This window comes from Molossus molossus, unplaced genomic scaffold (genome assembly GCF_014108415.1).
Source record: "Molossus molossus isolate mMolMol1 unplaced genomic scaffold, mMolMol1.p scaffold_m16_p_21, whole genome shotgun sequence".
Taxonomy (NCBI): domain Eukaryota; kingdom Metazoa; phylum Chordata; class Mammalia; order Chiroptera; family Molossidae; genus Molossus; species Molossus molossus.
Window position 1 is genome coordinate 46985620 of NW_023425357.1, and position 19492 is coordinate 47005111.

Genomic DNA, 19492 nt, shown 5'->3' on the forward strand with positions numbered 1-19492 from the left:
GAGCTGTGTTTGTGCCAGTGAGCTGTCCCCAGAGATGTGGGATCATTCCTCCAGGCCACCCCACCTCAGGAAGGGAACCAGGACACCGCCTTGGCGCGACGCCCTCTGGGAGTGAGGTCAGCTTGCTGCCTGGGGCGTGGGGGGCAGAGCCTGCATCCCAGCTTGGTTTGGGGCACCCTGGGCACCAGTTGGCTCTCAAATGTACTTCTCTGGAAGGGCTCCTGATTTTTTGTTTCCCCTGCACCTTAGGTTTGGGTTCCCCCAAAAGCAGAGCCTAAGTAAAGGACTTGGGTGCAGGTAGTTTATTTGAAACGTGGCCCAGGAGACAAGAGTGGGGGGAGCGGGAGAGAAGGGGGGGAGAAAGGAAGGCCAAAAAGAAGCGACTGGGTCGGTCACTGCCGCGGGCAAGGGCTCCTCGGCACCGGGACTGTCTGGGAGCCATGCAGGGCATCCCTCAGTCTCCTTCCCACAGACGAGGTCTCCCACCCCGCAGGGAGGGTCGCCAGGGGGTGGGAGGCGCACAACCTGGGCTCCGGCCTGTGCCCGCACGGGGCTGACAGCGGTCCCCGCTTCCCGGACCCGAGGCACCCGGGCGCGGAGACGGCACCGGCCGCAGTCATCGGAGGTGGAACTGTGTCCCACTGCTGTGCAGAAGTCCGCAGGCCAGGGGGTGCCTCCCCACACCCAGCCCGAGAGACGTGGGTGGTGCGGACGCCAGAGGTGGTTGCAGCCCAAGGAGGGGAGCGTTCTGCCTGCCCCAGGCAGTGTGATGGAGGGCTGTGGGTGAAGAGGGCACAGCCTGGCCCGAGTTGCTCTCACCCCTCTCCACCCACCCACTGAACCATTCCCCAGGAGGCTGCTTCAGCCTTGTCTTCTGGGAAACGTTCCAGGTGCGGAAACCAGCCCCCTGCCCCCCCGAACTCCACTGTCTGTTTCAAGTGAACCTTGATTTCTGGTTCCCTTGGCTGGTCATCTGGCGGAGGGGCTTTTCAGGGCCACTGGCTGCCGGAGCTCAGTGGCCTCTTTGCAGGTGTGACCTGTGATTTGAGCCCGTTGGTTGTGAAGGGAGGGGAAGTGCTTTGGGACCCGTCTCAGAACTGATGTCCCAGCAGCCCCCCTGCCCGTGCCCCGACCCTCCCCCAGACCACGGCCCAGGGAACCACCCCATTTCTGCTTCAGTTGAGGTCCAGGAGGAACAGCAGGAGGTCAGAGGTGGGGGTAGGCTCCCTCTGCAGGTCTCCCTCCCCTCCCCAGCTTGTCGGAAAGGGATGCAGAAATGTCAATTGTCTCCCAGCTCGGTGACTTGCTCACCCAGTCAATCCATATGAACGAACAAATTAAATGGACCGATCCTCATATATTTAATGATTGATGCTCTTTGACCAGGAGGGTTCTCAGGACGCACCTGTCAGCTATCGATAGACTCGATCCTGCATTCCTGAATGCTGGGCTTCCTGCTCCCCGAGATGGCGGGTCTCAGGTGATCCCCGACTTGTGCAGCTCTTCCTGGTGGGTGGGCGGCTTGGCTCCTGGCCTGTGGACTTTTCAACACAGGCAGCTTCTTGCACAAATGATCCTGTGACTTCCCACCCTGCCCTTGTCATTTCTAAGGAGGTCTCTGCTGGTCGGAAGAGGTGCCGCTAAATCCTTAGACCAAAAAGATTCTTTCATTACGTCTGGCACCATTTGCAAGGATATTCTGTGTGTAATGTTAATATCAGCTACCGTTTTTGGCGTCTTTGTTTTACACCTTTTATCTGATTTTATAGTCACAGAAACCAAAAAGAGATGATGTTTTCATCTCTCTGTTTTGTGACGAGAACACAGAGGTACAGAGAGGTTAAGAAATGTGTCTGAGGTTACACAGCAAGGCCTTGGCTGAGCTAGAACACCACAGGCCTGGGAGGGAATGGAGAGCCCGGACGGGAAGGTCAAGTTGGGTTTGAGATGCTTATGGGCCCAACGGTGATGCTACCTGGAAGGTACTAGAACAGAGGCGTCTGGCTCCTGACACTTCCTCCTCCCCAAAGGATCAAGAACTCTTCATAGCCTGGGGCGTAGCTTGTCCTTCGCATATTCCAGGGAACACCGCCAGGCGGCCCCAGACAGCCCTGCCCGGCTCTCGCCAAGAAGCCTCGCTGCCCCCTGTCCTGAGCTCTCTCACCTTGTGACCTCTTCGTTGGGGGTCACTTTGGAATTGCTGTGATGTCACTGACAGGCGCAGGCCTCGCCTCAGCTAGATGACACACCCCTGAACGGTGGGCCTGTTCCTCTCCTGTCGCCCCTGCCCGCTGCTGGCCTGCTGGGACTGTAGCTAGCACACTGATTAGTGGGTGGCTTCTGCCCCTGGAGAGAGTTCTGGGCTTTCTGATATGTCCTCGGTGTCTGAAAAAAAATGAGCACGTTTTGGACCCACAGGGAAGGGGACACGTGATCAGGGCGGTGAGCCGCCGCAGGGACGCTGAGACATCTGCCCTGAGCTCCCTGTGCCAGCGTGGACAACAGGCAGGCGTCTGCTTGGAGGCCCCTTCCCGCCCAAGGGGTGTCAGAAGTGCAGGCATTTTGAGCTCAGCCCCAGCTCCCGGTCTGTGAACACACGACAGCAGAGTCTGAGGCTCTGAGGACGTGGACCCACAAAGGAGCTGACCCTTTATGGCCTATCCCACCAAGGCCATGGCCGCATCACCTGACTTCCCCCCGCCCCCCTCCCCCCCCCCGCCACAGGGCCTGCTTGAGCACCCCATCTGTACGCAGACGCGTGAAATGCCGATTTCCTCTGCAAAGCACCCCTCTGCCCGAGCCTCAGAAACAGTAGTGCTCCCCCCTTGCTGGCCGAGCGTGCTGGCTGCCTGCAGTCTCAGCCCAGAGCCCCTGCCTGCCACTTGGTTTCACCCACCATTTCTCTCCTGACCTGTATTTATTTTCATTTTGCTTGCAGGAAGCCACAAATAACTTGTTTAAGAGTAGCATGAAAAGTGTGAGCAAAGAGGCTCTTTCTGTTCCCCGCGGCGTCTGCTCCGCGAGGAGGCAGGTTGGGGTCGGGGAAGGAGTCGGTGCTTCCGTCTCGGGAGCACGACCCCTCCAGGCAGCGTGGGACCCCTCTGTCCCTTTGCTTTGGGGGACAGTGAAAGGGGAGATGCTCCAGACTCCCCATCAGCCTGGACAGTCTGTCCCTTTCTAACCAGGGACCTTAGTCTGCTTCATTAACCACAGGGTTACTAGGTAACCTTAGAGCCTGTTTTCTTATCGGGGCCTCACCCTTTCCTTCTATAAAATAATGGAGTCAATTAGGGGGCTCCTATCAGAAGAGTCTGCGTGTTCAGACTGACGGTGGGAGAGGGTCCGCGAGCTCCCGGAGTGCGCCCTCATTATTCCGGCTTCATTTAGAGGTCACTCCAGGAGTCAAGGGCACGGCAGGGCTAGCCTGCCCCGTCCGCTAGCCAACAGACAGCCCCTCCCACCCCAGCCCGGCTCCCAGATGAATCCTATGTGTGATTCTTTGTCTATAGCAGTTTTCTCAACCTTGGCATGATCATCATTTTGAGATAATTTTTCACTCTTTGTGTTGATTCCTGTACCTTATAGAATGCTCAGTGTCCCTGGCCACCACCCACCAGAGGGCCAGTGGCACCATCCCCTTGCTGGATGACCAGAGAGATCTTCAGACATTGCCCAGTGTCCCCTGGGAAGGGGATGCAAAATTGCCCCCAGTAGAGAACCGCGGTCTGCAAGGTGATCCGGGGCTGTACTTGCCATTGGCCGTTTGCTCCAACTCTGAGCCCCTTCCGGCCCAGGACGTGTTCGCCTATTTCCGTGGCACACGGGAGGAGCGTGGCATCTACGGTGGCGTAGGAGACGTAGGAGGTCTCTGGGTCAGATTAACGTTTTGTGCTCTTATACTATAGTCATCCGCTTCTTATCGATACTCTTTAATCACTGGGGGTGCAGGCACTTCTGTTCTGGGGTACACTGGAGAACGTGGTGGCCAAGGGCAGGCCCTTATGGACCTAGTCTAGTGGGAGCAAGCCGGTCAGCAGAGATGTGCGATAAATAATGGACAAGTAAGCAAAATAATTTCCAGCATCGGCTGAAAATAATATCGATTAGGTGTTTTGTTACCGAGAAGGATTTGTCGGGGGCGGGGGGGCGACAGGGCTGCACCCTCCGGCCTCTGGACAAGAGGGAGGGGATCCACAGAAGGGAACAGGAAGAAAAGGCGACAAGTTAGAACTATGGTGCTTTTTCCTAAACCTAGAGCTCTGCCCCTGGGGTTCCTGCCGTTTCCTCCCGGCGAGAGCACCCCCAAGCCCTCCTCTGCCCACAGGCCCTCGCTGATCGCGTCTGCCTGAAACTCCGCTTAGTCTCGCCCATCAGCGGTGGGCGGCCATGAAGAACACAGCGCGTGCCTCTCCACGGTGTGACACCGCTGTCCCGAGAACGGGTTGGAAGGCAGAGGTACTCGTAAAAGTGTTCCCCTTGGCTTTTCTGCCCGTCCCTGGTGCCTGGCGCTCGGAAGGACGCAGTGAGTGTGGGCAGAGTGATTTCTCGCCCCTGGGCAAGCGGAGTGGGCGCTGCAGATCCTCGGGGCCCCTCGAAAGCTACTGTAAGTCCTGAAAACATCAGCCATGGGGTGTGCGTGTACAATGTTTGTGGGCAAAGTCGGAGTCAACGCCCGAGTCATCCCGTCTCCACTCAGTTACGTTTTTACAAAGAGAGCTTTTCTAAAACAGACGGGGCCATAATCTCCTCTGCAAATCAATCATTTAATCACACGTCAATCATCCTCGTCATTTAAAACCTGAAACCGCATCTATACACTCTGGCCACTTCCCGGCCCAGGTGTGAACCCCAGGACCGGCAGGGGGGACTATTCGAGCTTCCCACCCAGTGATCTACCCAGCCGATCAAATGCGCTCTGAGGACGGGTAACGTTACCATTGTGCTCGGATAATTCCGGCCCCCCCGCGGCAGGGGGGCAGGAAAAAGAGCTTAATCATTAATAACACTAACTTGCATTTCTAGAGCCTTGAAAATGAGAATTTTGCCCTTTTTTCCCTGAGAGTAAATTGGGTCAGAGTGTTCCCAGAATTTACATTTCAATTAAAAATACAATAATAACACATTGTGCTAATAGTGAATGATTCTGACTCAGGGGAAGATGACACCGCCCGCTACTTTGTTAATGAAAAGCCCCCTTCATTCCGACGGCCACACATCAGCGGCCACACATCTCCTGTCTTGTTCTGGGTCTGGCCGGAGTGGGCAGGGAGGGGTGCGGCTGGAGGCAGGGAGGCACCACCGCCCTGCCCGGGTGTCCAGGGAGGCAGGTGCGCGGCCTGGATCCGGGCACCCTCCTTCCCCTAGCCCACCCTTCGAAATGAACCTGGTTTTTAAATTAAGCCTTTAAGAAAAATAAAAAGGTGGGTTTTTTGTGTGTGTGGTTATTGTTTCCTTTTCGTTTTTTTTGGCGTTGTTAGTTGTTATTATTTATATTTTGCTTGTTTAGGCGATTGCTGATGACACCAGAAAGCTTGCCATAGACACTCCCCCCAAAGCCGTCATGAGGGGGTCTAACGTAAACAACCCCCCAGTCCCCACTAGCCCCTCAAACTGGAATCTGAGAGAAACTTCAGCCAAGTGCCGGGTACACCTGCTTCTTAGGGAAGGCGGGTTAGAGACGGCCTCCATGGCGTTCCTTGAGAAGGTCTGATTTTAGAGTTGGCCTGCCCACCCCTCCAGACATGTCCCTTTATCTGGACACGTGAAGTTCGGGACAGGGGAGGGAGCAGTGGCCCTGTGGGTGGGGGCCCTGGCGGCGGCTCCCAGGACACGGCCAGGAGGGGCGTGCCTCCCAGACGCAGGCCGAGGAGTTTGCTCACCGACCGCTTCTGGGCGTCAACTGCCAGTTCAGTGCTGTTTCCATCAGGAAACACATTTCAGGTGCCGGGAACGAATACCACACGGCACCCCGCTCCGGCAGGGGGGCCCCCAAAGCCGGCATGTGAGCAGCAGGCAGGGTGTCTCCACACAGCCCCCACTCAGGTGTTTGCATGGGTGGACCTGGTGATCCCTGTTCCTGTTCCTGCCCCCTGCGCTGGGCCAGCTACAGTGAGAGGGAAACATTCTAGAACATTCTAGAACACGTTAAGGGCAGACGGTAAGTGTGGGCTGTGGCCTTCCATTGTGTATTATCCAAAATCTTTTAGTAGATTTAAAAAAAATCCCGGCTGGGTGTGGCTCAGTGGTTGAGCGACAACCTGTGCACCAAGAGGTCACTGGTTCAATTCCCGGTCAGGACACATGCCCAGGTTGTGGGTCCGATCCCCAGTGGGGGGCATACAGGAGGCAGCCAATCGATGTTCTCTCTGATCGATGTTTCTATCTCTCTCTCCTTCTCTCTTTAAAATCAACAAAGAACAAAATAAAATATATATGTTTATATATACACATATGTCTTATTTAAATGCCTTAAATTCTCAAATACCTGGGACACCGGACACTTGAAATGGGCAAAAAAATAAGTGCCCTGGATGTCTGGTTCTGCAGTCAAGCTTTCCCTGTGTCTAGGCCTCTCTCTCTCTCTCTCTCTCTCTTTCTCTCTCTGTTTCAGAATCATTGAGGGAAGACAAAGACCATCAAGGTCAGGACCTCAAGATGTAAGGTCTAGTAATTATCAGACTGCAATTAGCATTCCCTGGTAGTAACACCTCCTTTATTCCAATACTCGTTTTATTCCAAAATGTGGGCCAACGGCCCTTGGGCGTAGATAACACACAGAGGTGGCGTTCACCGGTATTGGTCGATTATTCCTTTGCAATGGTCTTTAAGAACCCAGACTGTCCCCCCAGGCTCAGCCTGGACGCTGAGAAGACACACGTTTCTGTCCACAGTGATAGGACTTCATCCCTCCCCTGTCCCCGTGGGCCCGCCATGGCTTTTCCGGAACGGCCCTGCCGAGCAAATGGCTCGAGCGCTCAGTCCGGGGACTTTCTGCAAGACCCACCGACTCTCCAGTGAAAGTGTCAGCGGAGACTTCGGGCCCTGAGTGTCCTTCGGGCCTGTCCTCTCAAACTCCTTCCTTGCTGCAGTGCCCTCGGCGGACCCCCATCTTCTCTTGTTCAACAGGGTTCGGATGGAACAGACCCAGGGACGCCCCTTCCTCCAGCCCCCCCACCCTCCAGCCTCTCCCCAGGCGCCACCTTCAGAACCGCTCAGCCATCCTGGCCTCCGGGACCAGCCGACACCGGTTTTAACCGTAACTCCTATTGCGGGGCAACCACGGGCTCCCAGGGGCGTCAGAACATCCCCGGGGGAGGCCCCACGGACCGCTGGCCACTCTGCATCGGCGACCTCCACACCCCCTCTCCTGGGCTTCTGTCTCCACGCGACGACGTGGCTCTGGAGGGCGTGGACCACCGCTCCCGAGAGCTGGCCGAGGAGACACGGAGGGTGGCCGGCGGTGCTCAAAGATGCAGAACCAGGGTGTCAGCCGCACCCTCCAGGACGTGCAGAAGCCCCCCAAGAGGAGGGGTGACCCTCGGAACCTGACCCAGGCCCTGCTGGACCTGCACACACCCTCGCCCTGTGACTGCCTGGAGAGCCACCTCCTGGGCGAGCAGGGGCCTGGTCAGGAAGGGGGGCGGCCCCCAGGCGGCGGGGCGGGTGTCTCTGAGGGGCTCGTCCTCCAGCGCCACCAGGAGCCCGGGAGCCCAGCGGCCTTGGAGGGGCCTCTGCCTCCCCGCTGCCCAGCTTCTGCCTGAGGCTCTCCCCGAAACCACTGGCCGTCCTTTCAACCCCTGGAGCCCTCTCCCACAACGTGGACCAAGTGGAAACAGAAAGTGTTTTGCAGCAAAAAAATATAAATTAAAAAAACCCCTTTCTTGCTGTTTCACCGATCCTGACCTATCGTCTCGTGGCTCTTACCCAACTCTAGTAAGTCCCAGTATTGTGAGACCCCCCAACACCACACTTCAATTCTCAGTACGTTTGCACCCACCTTGCCCCTCAGAGACACTGCCAGGCTCAGCCGGGCGGCACGCTCCCCGGCCCTGTAACAGTGAGCTCAGCTCTGTCTGAGCAGCAGGCAGCGCTGATATTTGGGGAGCCAGCCTTGGCTTTTCTCTCCGGTCTCCTGCCTGGGAGACATCTCTGTTGGGTGCTAGCTTGTCTTGACCACCTCTTTAATTTTTACTAATATCTTTTTATTTAAAAAATATATATGCTTCATTGATTTTTAGAGAGTCAGGGAGAAGGAGAGAGAGAGAAACGTCGATGGGGTGACCTCGGTGCATGGGTTGATGCTCAGGCACTGAGCCACGCTGGCCCTGCCTACTGTCCTTTTTAAAACAGAGAGCAGGCCTCAAGCACAGAGCCTTGAACTGGCAGTGATATCTGGCAAAAGTGGAATCGTATTAGGTTTTGGCAACTTCTCACCATAGGTTTGTTGTGTTTTTCTTTTGTTGTTGTTGTTGTTAATCCTCACCCAAGAATATTTTCCCCCTGATTTTTAGAGAGAGTGAGAGGGAGGGTAGGAGGGAGGGAGGGAGAGAGAAAGATATCAGTGTGAGAGATACATATTGATTGGTTGTCTCCTGCACAACCCCCAAAGAACCTGCAACCCAGGTACGTGCCCTTGACAGGAATGGAACCTGCGACCCTTCGGTCCGAGGACTGATGCTCTAATTGCTGAGCCAAACCAGGCAGGGTTGTTGTGTTTTTTAAATTAAATCCAGATGCTATGTTTTCAGTATGACGAATGGGTGCCTGTTATTCACAGCTTCATCGGGTAGTGTCTCAGGATGTCATTCTTCCCTGGCCCTTGCCTCCTTTGGCTTGCCTTTCTTTGACTGTCTGGATGGCTCTTCGAGAGCCCCCAGTAGCTCTGCACAAAGGCCCTCAATCCAATTTTGCACCCGGCCACACTTGTCAGTTCATCTGTCAGATCCACTTTTCCCTGGAGTCATCCATCTTCCTGCTCCATGTGATCCCAGGTCTCCCAGGCCTACCACACAGCTGTCACCCGTGACTTCCTTTGCTGTTGTCCTGTGTGTGAGCCTGTGCCCGGGATCTCTCATCTTCACCTTTTTTCATTTACGTCCTTGTTTTGGTGGAGCACATCCTCTGACATGTTCCTGAGAAAGGGTGCAAGTTTTTGATCACTTGGATAACATAAAAAAAGATGTGTAGTATTCCCTGCCATGGGATGATAGTTTGGCAGTGTATAAAATTCAAGCATGGAAGTCATTTTCTTTCAGAAGGTTAGAGGTGCTATTCCGTTGGCTTCCAATGTTGCTGAGGAAAAGACCATTGCCTCACCTGTTCCCAATTCCTTATATGTGCGCCTCAGTTTGGTTTTGTATCTCATTTTCTCTCTGGAAGATTTTCATCTCTTCTCTCTGTTTCTGATGCTCTGAAATTTCATGATGCTATATCTTGGTGTGGCTGGCTGTTTGTTCATGCAATCAGAAAACAAAAGTCTTCAGTTTCTGGGAAATTTTCTTGTATTATTTCTTTGATAACGTCCTCTCCTCTGAATCCTAGATTCCTTTTTTTTTTTTTTGATCTCTGGAATGTCTATCACACCAATAACAAATCTGTAGCAGTTCGCTCGTTTTCTCACCCTGTATCCACTCACTTCCAACTTTTTGAGCTTCTCCTCGCTCTCTGAGTGTTCCTTTTCACAGTTTTGTGTTTCTCTTGTACGAATGTATTCTCTTCCCTTATCTGAGTCTAGTGCCCGCCAGGGCCCCTTGGGCCTTGTCATTGTAGTGTGTGCAGGCCCATTGCCTAAGCAATGCAGGTAGCGTGGCCCTGAGGACTTGTTTTTATTGTCAATTGCATTTTCAGCCTAAGGCGTCATATAGTTCTTTGGGTGATGGAAGGACTGACTTTAATATCGAGCCCCCAGGTAATACCCCCCCAGGGCGCCATTGCTCAGAACAGCTTATCTCGTTTCCTTTCCTCAGACCTAGATGCCCACTCATCTCGATCCGCTTCATCACCGTCTCCAACATTTTGTTGGCATCTGTCATTTGCTGCTGCTCCTCTCCTGTTCCTTTGTGGTCCTTTGGGTTTATGGCCTTTTGGCTTGGATTCCTTAACTGTCATTTCATTAGGGTTCCGCAAGGAGCAAGCAAAACGTTAGCGTCGAATCCACCATGAACTCCCGCTGTGCTTCCTTTTATAGCCATGGTGTCTTTACGGGGTGCAGTCCTGGCTTTCCAGTTTGGACGGTGATAAAAAGTTTTCCTTAGAAATAAGTCTATCTTTTTCCCCTGCAAAAGTCAGACCATTCAAAGAAAAATCTTAACTTTTCGTTGAATGGTCTCACTTTCGCAGGGAAAAAGATAGATTTATCTGGGGTATTCCCAGAATCAGGACGGTGCTATGAAAGTGACAGAAATTTGAGATTTACTGACCCGGAACATCATATTCTCTTGCCGTGGCAGGCAAAGCGGAATGGTCTGTGGGGCTCTCTTCTCGGACCCCCCAGGCATGGACACTGACACCTATGCTCCCCGAATCCACGACTAATGGACAACTGTCCCATAAGTCAAGGTTGGAGTAGCTCTGGGAACGAGTGACCTCTAAGGTCGTCCCTAAGAAAACCTTTGGATGGATCCATGGGGAAAATAGCTGGAGTTGGTAGCATAGCCAAGGTGAGAGAAAGTGGTTTCTGGCCACTCAGTAATGGATCGGTCACTCTCTGGTCACATGGCCCAAGGGTCAGCATGCCCCCCGTCCCACTGGGATCCATTCACTGGGAAGGAGAGCTGTGTCCAGGGCCCTGCGAGCAGTAGTCCCTGGACTGTGTCCAGGGTCACAGAGTGGACTCTAGAGGTTGGTGCAAGGGCTGCTTCTGTGTGGGCCTGGTATTTCTGCAGGTCCCACCCTGCTGGCTCGCGGCAGCTGGCCAGTGGCGATGGAAGATGCTCACCATTTGCTCTCATGGACCATCCAGCTCCCAAGAGCCTTTGCTATGTCTCCTTCCCCCTGCCTCGGGCACACTGGACTGCGTCTGCCACCTTGACTTGCAGAGACTCCAGCATGTGGGATGGGGCTGTCTCCTCTCTTAGCTGTCACCCTCCAGCACTTCAGGTGGGTGGACATGAGGACTTTCAGCCCTGCCTGGCATGGAGTCGATGCCCAGACCTGGGAGCTGGCTGGGGGGTGTGTGTGCTGTCCGTGCATGTGGTGGATTAAGGGCCATTGATCAGCCTTTGGGTCCAGTGAAAGGAAATCATTCCTGCAGCTCGGAGATTCTGTCTGCCGATTGCCTGGGGGTTATTTGTTTATTTAAGTGAACAGAGTGATGGGCAGTGGAGACGTCTGGAAATTGCCCGGGTTTGTTCCCTTTTTGCTTACCTGTCTCTCCTGGGTGCATTACTCTCCAGCACCTTTTGTGCGGGTGAGTTCGCCAATCTATCTCTGTGGGGTTAGAGCAATCCCTCAAGGCTAGTACAGGAGTGGCGACAGATGGAGGGCTTCTTGACCTTCAGGCACAAGCTGGGGAGCCAGGGGGGGCGCTCCATGCTTCCGAGGACCTGCAGTGTCGAAGCGGAGAAGGGGGCTGGAAGGGAGCTCCGAGCTTTGGTGTGGGAGGAGGGAGCTTGCTCCTGGGGCTCTGTGTCGGCTTTATCCCGCGGCAACAGATTCATGGCTACCTGCTCTGTGTTTTGAGTTTCATAACAAAGGATTTGTTGGATAAAAGTTACTATAAGTCGTCCTGCTCATTGCATAGACAGGGCGACTGAGACTCTGAATGAAAACTGTGCCTTCAGCCTGGTCTCTGGTCTAGACAGATACAAGCTGTGGCCAACTGTGTTTTCCAAAAACGGCCGCAGTAATATTTCAGGTTCCACATGCTCTTTCCCAGTCTCCTGGTCCCCATCAGGATGCACGTGGGGGTCAATTTCCCCTCCACTTGAACCCGGGCAGGGCTTGACTGCCTCCGCGGACAGAGGGTGGTAGAGGCGACCCACGTGACTTCTGAGACGAGGTCGTGAAAGGTGAAGTAACTCCCTCCTCTCACTTGCCCTCGGCCTCCATCTCCTTGGGCGGGAGCCGCTGGAGCCTGACCGGCCACGTGAGAAGTCCGTCTTCCTTCAAGCCACCAAGCTGGGGGACTGCCAAGTGCCATCACCTCGAGAGATGCTCAGGGCCCTGGCTTTCCCAGCTCCCAGCTGGCGGAGCCCAAGCGCCAGACAGATGAGTGAAGAAGCCTTCGAGACGATTCCAGCTGTAGCCTCAGTGTGCCTGCCCCTCAAGCGGGAACGGCCGGGGGAGCCCCGTCAACCCCCAGAGCTGTGAGCCATCACCCTGGGCTGTTGCCATTGCCCCCAGCACTCCTGTGCGGTGGTTCTTAGCCAGCGACGATGCACCCCCATGGAATGGGGTGATCAGACATCTTCACCCCTGCAAAGAGAGGTCTGTTGTCGGCCCTGGTCCCCGTGTTCTCCTCTCAATCTGACTGCTGCTGGAGACAGGGTCAGCGGGAGCCGGGCTGTGCGGAACGGCCCCCCGCCGTCACTCGCTCCGGAGGGAAGGGTTCGAGCTGGGCTCCCGCAGGAGCTCTCCGGGTGGCGGCCTCTGCCAGCAGAGCGCGTGGATGCTGGACGCGGCTCACTTTTCAGCCGCAAACGTGTTTGCTGATCGTCGAGGTCGTCTGCGAGGCACCGCTGCCGGCTTGTGGGCCTGTCACCGTGCCGCTCGCCCAGGAGTGGAGAGCCGGGCAGTTCAAGGCCGACCTTCAGGGGGCGTCCAGTCTCGCAGGGGTGGGGTCACACGGCTAGCCTCGGGGGGAGACGGGATGCACAGGCTCGGAGGAGAAAGGCACGCAGGGGGTGTGCACACGCGGAGTGAAAGACGAGAACCTGGATCCACAGCCTGGCCGCGCGCGTGGGAAAGGGCGCCCCACGCGTGGGAGAGGGCGCCCCGCAGCGAGAACGCCTGAGGGAGACGCCGGTGTGCGCCGAGGGCTATGGGGAAAAACACGGAGAAGGGTTAAAAGTGACAGACAAGACCAGTGGACAAGAGAAAGGACGACACAAGACAGGAAGGTTTGTATTTACTGCTAAACCACGCATTTCGGATTGCTGAGGGTCCCTAATGCGTCCACAGGGGTGCCGGGTGCTTACGGAGAGGGGGTGCTCAACCTCCGAATAGTCAGCAACATGAACATTAAAACAGGCAGGTCGCATTTTATACCCATCGGATTTATTTATTTATTTATTTAAAAAGCAGAGGGGAAAAAAAAGTTGAGTAATACTAAGTATTGGCGGTGATGTGGGCACACAGGACTCCTCGGGGACAGTGGGGCATATACACTGAGCACGGCCACTCTGAGAGGGCTCTGCTGACACCCATGAAGTTGACGAGGTGCAGACCCCACGACAGGTAAGCCTAGGCCGAGTATCACCCGTAGGGGCTGTTCTTTGCGGCAGTTAGTGAGGCAGGAAGTTGGGGGTGAGCAGGTCACCCATCCCGAGAGCCATCCAAAGGTAAACCTGGAGACAGGTGGAAACAAGGCAGCGCTTAGAAGTCCATCCTCAACCCAGCTTAGGGGGTCGTGTAGGCAGCAGAGAGTTCCACGGTACCATTTCTGTGAAACAGAATCAGACACTGACACACACAACAGCACCGGGCATTTTCCTAGGACACGTTTATGAAGGAATAGAAGTAAAATGTGTGCGGAGATGGGGTGCCTCAGGGGAGGGGAGGGATGGGTACGGGAATCAGAGATCTTAAATATTCAAACAAAACCGACTGGTGAAACCGTGGGCCCCTGGAGTTAGAAAAAACAACGGTAAGAGGATGGTAAACACAGCACCGGGGAGAAAGTAGTGGTTGATCAATGTGTTTTGAATGAGTGAAGGCAACCACGTGGCAGGCAGGTGATGTCTGGGCCATTGTCCTTTTAGGTACCTTCACGGTACCAGGCTATGATGAGCAGAGATGCCAGCCGCGTGCTGGGTGCTCATCTGGGGGTGGAGGCAGGCTCCCAGTGCATTGGGGAGAGCTTTCTGTCTGGCTGGTTACGACGGCTCAGTGCCTCTATGGGGAAGCAATCGTTATCTGAAAAACTCACTTAAAGGAACCCGCTCCTGGGCTGACAGGGGTGAATAAATGAAGCATTCCTGTAATTGTATGGTAATCACGCTTCTAAAGTGCTTGAAAAGTTTGGTGTCTGAAGTGGGCTAAATGTCACCCCCTGCAAGTTTCTTCACCCTCTTAATTTGCTTAGTAAATCCCTTTTTTTCAGAGGGTGAATTACAGTAAAAGCGGTTTATCTCCTTGGCGGTCTGTCAACCAGCCCTGGCGTGCGGGACCAGCGCAATGATAATGGCTGCTGCTGGTGACCCTCCTCCAAGCCGCAGGCTTCTGAGTCATCTCAGAAAGTTGAAATGAATTCCTGCAGTTTTAGCACTAAATGGATGTGGGGCAAACCAGGCCCCTGAACACTGGCCGTCTGTGTGCGGTGCTGTAGTTTGAAGGCCTACTCCGTCGGGGATGGGGTTTGCGGAATAGCCGTGCCCTCCTGGGCAAGGCTGATGTGTGCAGCCCGAGATCATGGCATCCGGTTGCTGCCGCTTTCCTAGCTGTCTTTCCTTCTGACGAGGACTGGGCCCGGCCCGGAGGAAGGATGCTCGCACTTTCTGTCACTGGCCACAGATTCTTGTCCCTCTCCCCTTTGAGAAGTGGACTCTATTTTCCTCACCCTTGGAAGAGGGCTTCCTCTAACTGCGTTAACCCTGGACTAAGACAGAAATGAGAAGGTCCAGCTCCAGGCTTAGATTCCAGAGTGATGGTGGCTTCCGCTTTGGTTCTGTTCCAACACCCACTCTTGGGATCCAACCCCCAGGCAAAAAAACCCAGGCGGGTCCCGTGGAGAGTCCACGGGAGACAGACAGGAATCCTGGCCTGCAGCCACCTCTGCCCAGGTACCAGGCATGGGGGAGAAGCTGTCCTAGATGTCCAGGACTCAGCCACCATCTGACTGCATCTGTGAAGAGGTCCCAGCCAGATCAGCAGAATAATAACAGCAATAACAACCATGACATGATACGCGGTTGCCGTTTTAAGTCGCCAAGTTTTGGTGGGATCTTGTCAGCAACAACAGATGACTGAAACCATTTTTGTTCATTTTTTCAACTGAGAAAGCATCAAAATATGTATGAATTCACTTAAAAACAATAATTCCACAACTTGAGTAATATGTTTTGTTAATTTCAAAAGGTTATTGCGGTGAAATATACACAGCATACAACCTATGACTTGAAGCATTTTTAAGTGTACGGTCAGTGGCATTAAATTTCGTTCATGTTGCTGGGCAGGCATCATCACCATCTATCTGCAGAACCTTTTTTTAAAAAAAATAAATTTAATTGAGTAAATGCATTTTTTAAAAACATTTTTTCTTTATTGACTTTAGAGAGGAAGGGAGAGGGAGAGAGAGATAGAAACATCAATGAAAGAGAACATCGATTGGCCGCCTCCTGCATGCCCGCCACTGGGGACCAGGCCCACAACTTGGGCATGTGTCCTGACCAGGAATCGAACCGGCAACCCCTTGGTGCATGGGTCGAAGCTCAATCAGTGAGCCACACCGGCCAGGCAGTCTGCAGAACTTTTTTACCCTCCCGAACAGAGATTGTCCTTATTAAGCATAACTTCCCAGCCCCTGGCAGCCACCATTCTACTTTCTGTCTCTATAAATTGAATACTCTGGGCTCCTATCCTCATATAAGTGGAACAATCTTGTGGTTTTAACCTTTATGTTTTGTAAAACCTTTTACCTACCATGATGGTGCCCGGCTGGCCAAAGGGTGCCCGGCTGTTTGGTCAAACATTATTCTGGGTGTTTGTGTGACAATGTTTTGAAGTGAGATGAACACTTAAGTCAGTGGACTGACAAAGCCGATTGCCCTCCTTAATGTGGTGGGCCTCATCCAATCAGTGGAAGGTGAGAACAGATTGAAGGGCTGACCATTCTCCCAGTAGGAGAGAATTCTCCCATCTGGTCTCCTTCGAACTGGGACATCAGCTCTTCTTGGTTCTGTAGCAGCTTCCAGCCTTTGGAATCAAACGGAGACATTGGCTCTGTAAATTCTGGACTTGCCAGCCTCCATAACTATGTGACCCAGTTTCTTATAATAAATCTCTTTCTGTGTGTTTGTGTGTTTGTGTGTGTGTGTGGTGTGTGTGTGATTAGTTCCATTTCTCTGAAGAACTGAATATACCCACTGTGGTCTGGATTGAGATTTTTGCTGCAGTAAGGATAATTTGAAACCAATTTTGGTCTAAATCTCTAGTCAATACTTGCTCTGTAACTCACTCATGCCATACCCAGACATCGATGTCTTCCAAGGACTTGCTTGGTGAAAAGAAGAAGCCGTTTCCCGGGAGGTGCCTTGGGAGACCGTGGATGTTGTCCTCTGTCTTCGCAGTAGATTCAGCTAAAGTGTGCACCTCTTGGGAATGCCTTGCAAGTCCTCTGTGTTCAGGCTGTTGTTGGTTAAGTAGAACCAGACCCATGGAGAAAGGTAAAGAAAGGATGGGTGTCCACCGTCAGGAATGGACTCGTGAGCCTCAGACAGCGGACAGGTTTGCACCAAGTCCACGGCCCCATCCACTGTTCTCACACTCCAGGACCTGGAACATGCTGCTGCTGAAACACACTAACATAGCTTCCTACATGTTCTCCCTGCCTGCCTCAGGCTTGGTAAGGTGCTGCCTCTAATCTGGGGGATGCAGTCGGCGGAGGTCATCGGCGCCACGCCATCTCACGGGTGCCATGCTGGAGAGCTCTCTTCTCCGTAGCAGTCAGCTCGGGGTCGAAAGGCGGAGTCCTCCCCATGTTACAAAAGGGGAGAAGGGAATGAAGGGCATTGGTTGCACAGGTGACAGAAGAGCTGAGAAGTCAAGAGGGACAGTGGGCCGATGAGGAACAGAAAGTGCAGGAATCCACTCCCACCCGTAGGTGGGCGCTGCTGGCGTCCAAGGTCCCAGGTGTCAGCTGGGGTAGGAAAGCCCAGAAGAGAATCTGCCCCTCTCCGGGGCACCTGTTGCCTGGAGGCTGAACCCCGCTCAGAGCCAAGAGATGTGGGGATCTGGGTGCACCCTGCTGGGGGCCAGGAGCCCTGCCCTCCAGGGCACAGCAGGATGGGTGATGGAGGAACGTATGGCAAACAGTCCCTTGATCTGAGACTAAGCCCCGAACAGGCGTGCAAGTCACACCCAACCAAAACCAAAACAAGAACAACAAAACCTTCCTTTGAAAAACATTTCATAGACAACTCAAGGAAGGGCTCAGACCTGGGTGTCCACATTGGCTCTCCACTGGCGATCTCTGTGACATTGAGTGAATGTTTTAATCCCTCTGAATTCCAGTTATTAAACAAGGGTAACGACAGCACATTTCTCAAGCAATGTCAGGCGGTACTGTGGGGGAAAGGCCAGACTTGAAGTATGGCTTTCACATTGACTCAGAATCTGCCGGCAGGAAGGAATGAGGGCCCAAGCTTCTCACTCAGCTCCTAACACGTCAGTGTTACCTGTTTCCTTTCCCGTATGAACCGAGCGTGTACACATAGTACCTGGCGCCTGAGACTTAATCCACAATACAGGCACTTACATGCCAATCAAAGTGATTTTAGACATAAATACAATATATAAAGACATATCCTCTACCTCCACTCTTCCCTCCCCTTTCAGAAAATGCTTTGGGATCCAGAGGAAAAGAAAGTCCTTGTAAACAAATGTCAAAAGGCTGTTATATTGGAAAAGACACTCACGGATACTTGTTGGAAATAAGGGGAGTCCTACAGTCAATATACATTTTTTTTTTTAATCCTCATCCGAGGACATTTTTCCATTTTTTGTACAGACAGAGTGGGAGGGAGAGAGAGAAAGAGAGAGAGAGGGAAACATCGAGGTGAAAGGGACACATCGAGTGGCTGCCACCCGCACGACCAACCAGGGCCGGGACAAACTGCAACCGAGGTACGTGCCCTTAGCGGGAACCGAACCCGGGTCTCTCCGGACTGCAGGTGGACGCTCTAACCGCTGAGCCAAACCGGCCAGGGCTCAATATACATTTAAAAAGAAATTCAAAGGTCCCTTTAGAAAGGAGACCAAGGCTCAGCTTAGAACAAAGAGAAGCCAGACCTTGCAGGTCTGTCCGCCAGGGGTCTGGCCGGCTGTTCTAAGAGGTAAAACCCTGAGCATATTTTTTGTCGGTTAAAGTGGGACACGAAGCTCTGTTGATTATGAAGGGCTGATTTTAATATCAGAGGATTAAAAAAGTTAATGTAAAGAAAACCCTGGAATGGAGAAAAACACAGCAAAATGCTAAGCTCCGCCATCAGTGTGCGTGTGTGCGTGCGCGAGTGTGTGTTTGTGTGTGTGTGCGCGTGTGTGCGTGCGTGGGTGTGATTTTACGGCGTGTGAATTGGTGGCTTTCCTCCTCTGGGGCCTCTCCTTCCTGGATCTGTCTCAGTGATGGAGAACTGAGCACACGGGGAGGCGAGAGCAAGTGAGTAGAGACGACCATTCTGCAGCCCAGGACCACGACATGTTTTCGGTGGCAACCAGCTGGAGGTGGGAGACAGGTGAGTTTTGTTTGTTGTTAAACTTTGATAGTCGAAATGCCCACGCTTGCTAGCGATGCCCCCAGTTGGACTTCCCGAGTCCCCGTGCGTGCGGACGCCTCGGACTCGCACGCGGGGACTTGGCGGAAAGGGCGTGGGGACAGGTGGCCGCTGCCCCCTGGGGCGTGCACCCCTGGCTCACGGGGGGACGTTGCTCGTGGAAAACCGTCCGTGCGTTCATGGTGTTGTTGGCCATGTGTTCATGGGATGTTTCAGGCACCAGGCTGGGACCCTCAGTGTCACAAAACAGCTTTGGAACCTGGCTCTGGTCCCTGTTTCTCACCGCTTGCCTTTTCCAAAATAACTCAGCACAGAGTGGTCCGGACCCATTTCCATGGCAAAGGTCTGGCAAGACGTACCCCGGAGCGGGCTCACTGTCTGCCGAGGGAGGGTGAGGCAGGAATGGGCTGTGGATCAGCAGTCCTTCGGTGAGTGTCCTCCCCTCCGGGTGGCCCAGTGATCCCGGTCCACCTCCAAACTCCAATCAGGCCAACCAATGGCGGAAGTCAATGCCAGGTCATAAATGAGGACCGGAACCTCCAGGCTTGGAGATCACAGGTGTCTCTGATGCCCATCGGTTCTTCACAGGCCCAGCCGTGGGGACCCAAACAAACAGCCACCGAGGAGTGGTGCCATTATCTTGTATTCTCCTGCCACCTTTTCATTTTATTTTTTTCTTTATTCATTTTAGAGAGAGAGGAAGGGAGAGAGAGAGAGAGAGAGAAACATTGATGAGAGAGAACATCGATTGGCCACCTCCTGCATGCCCCCACTGGGGATCGGGCCCACACCCTGGGCATGTGCCCTGACCGGGAATCGAACTGGTGACCTCTTGGTGCAGGGTC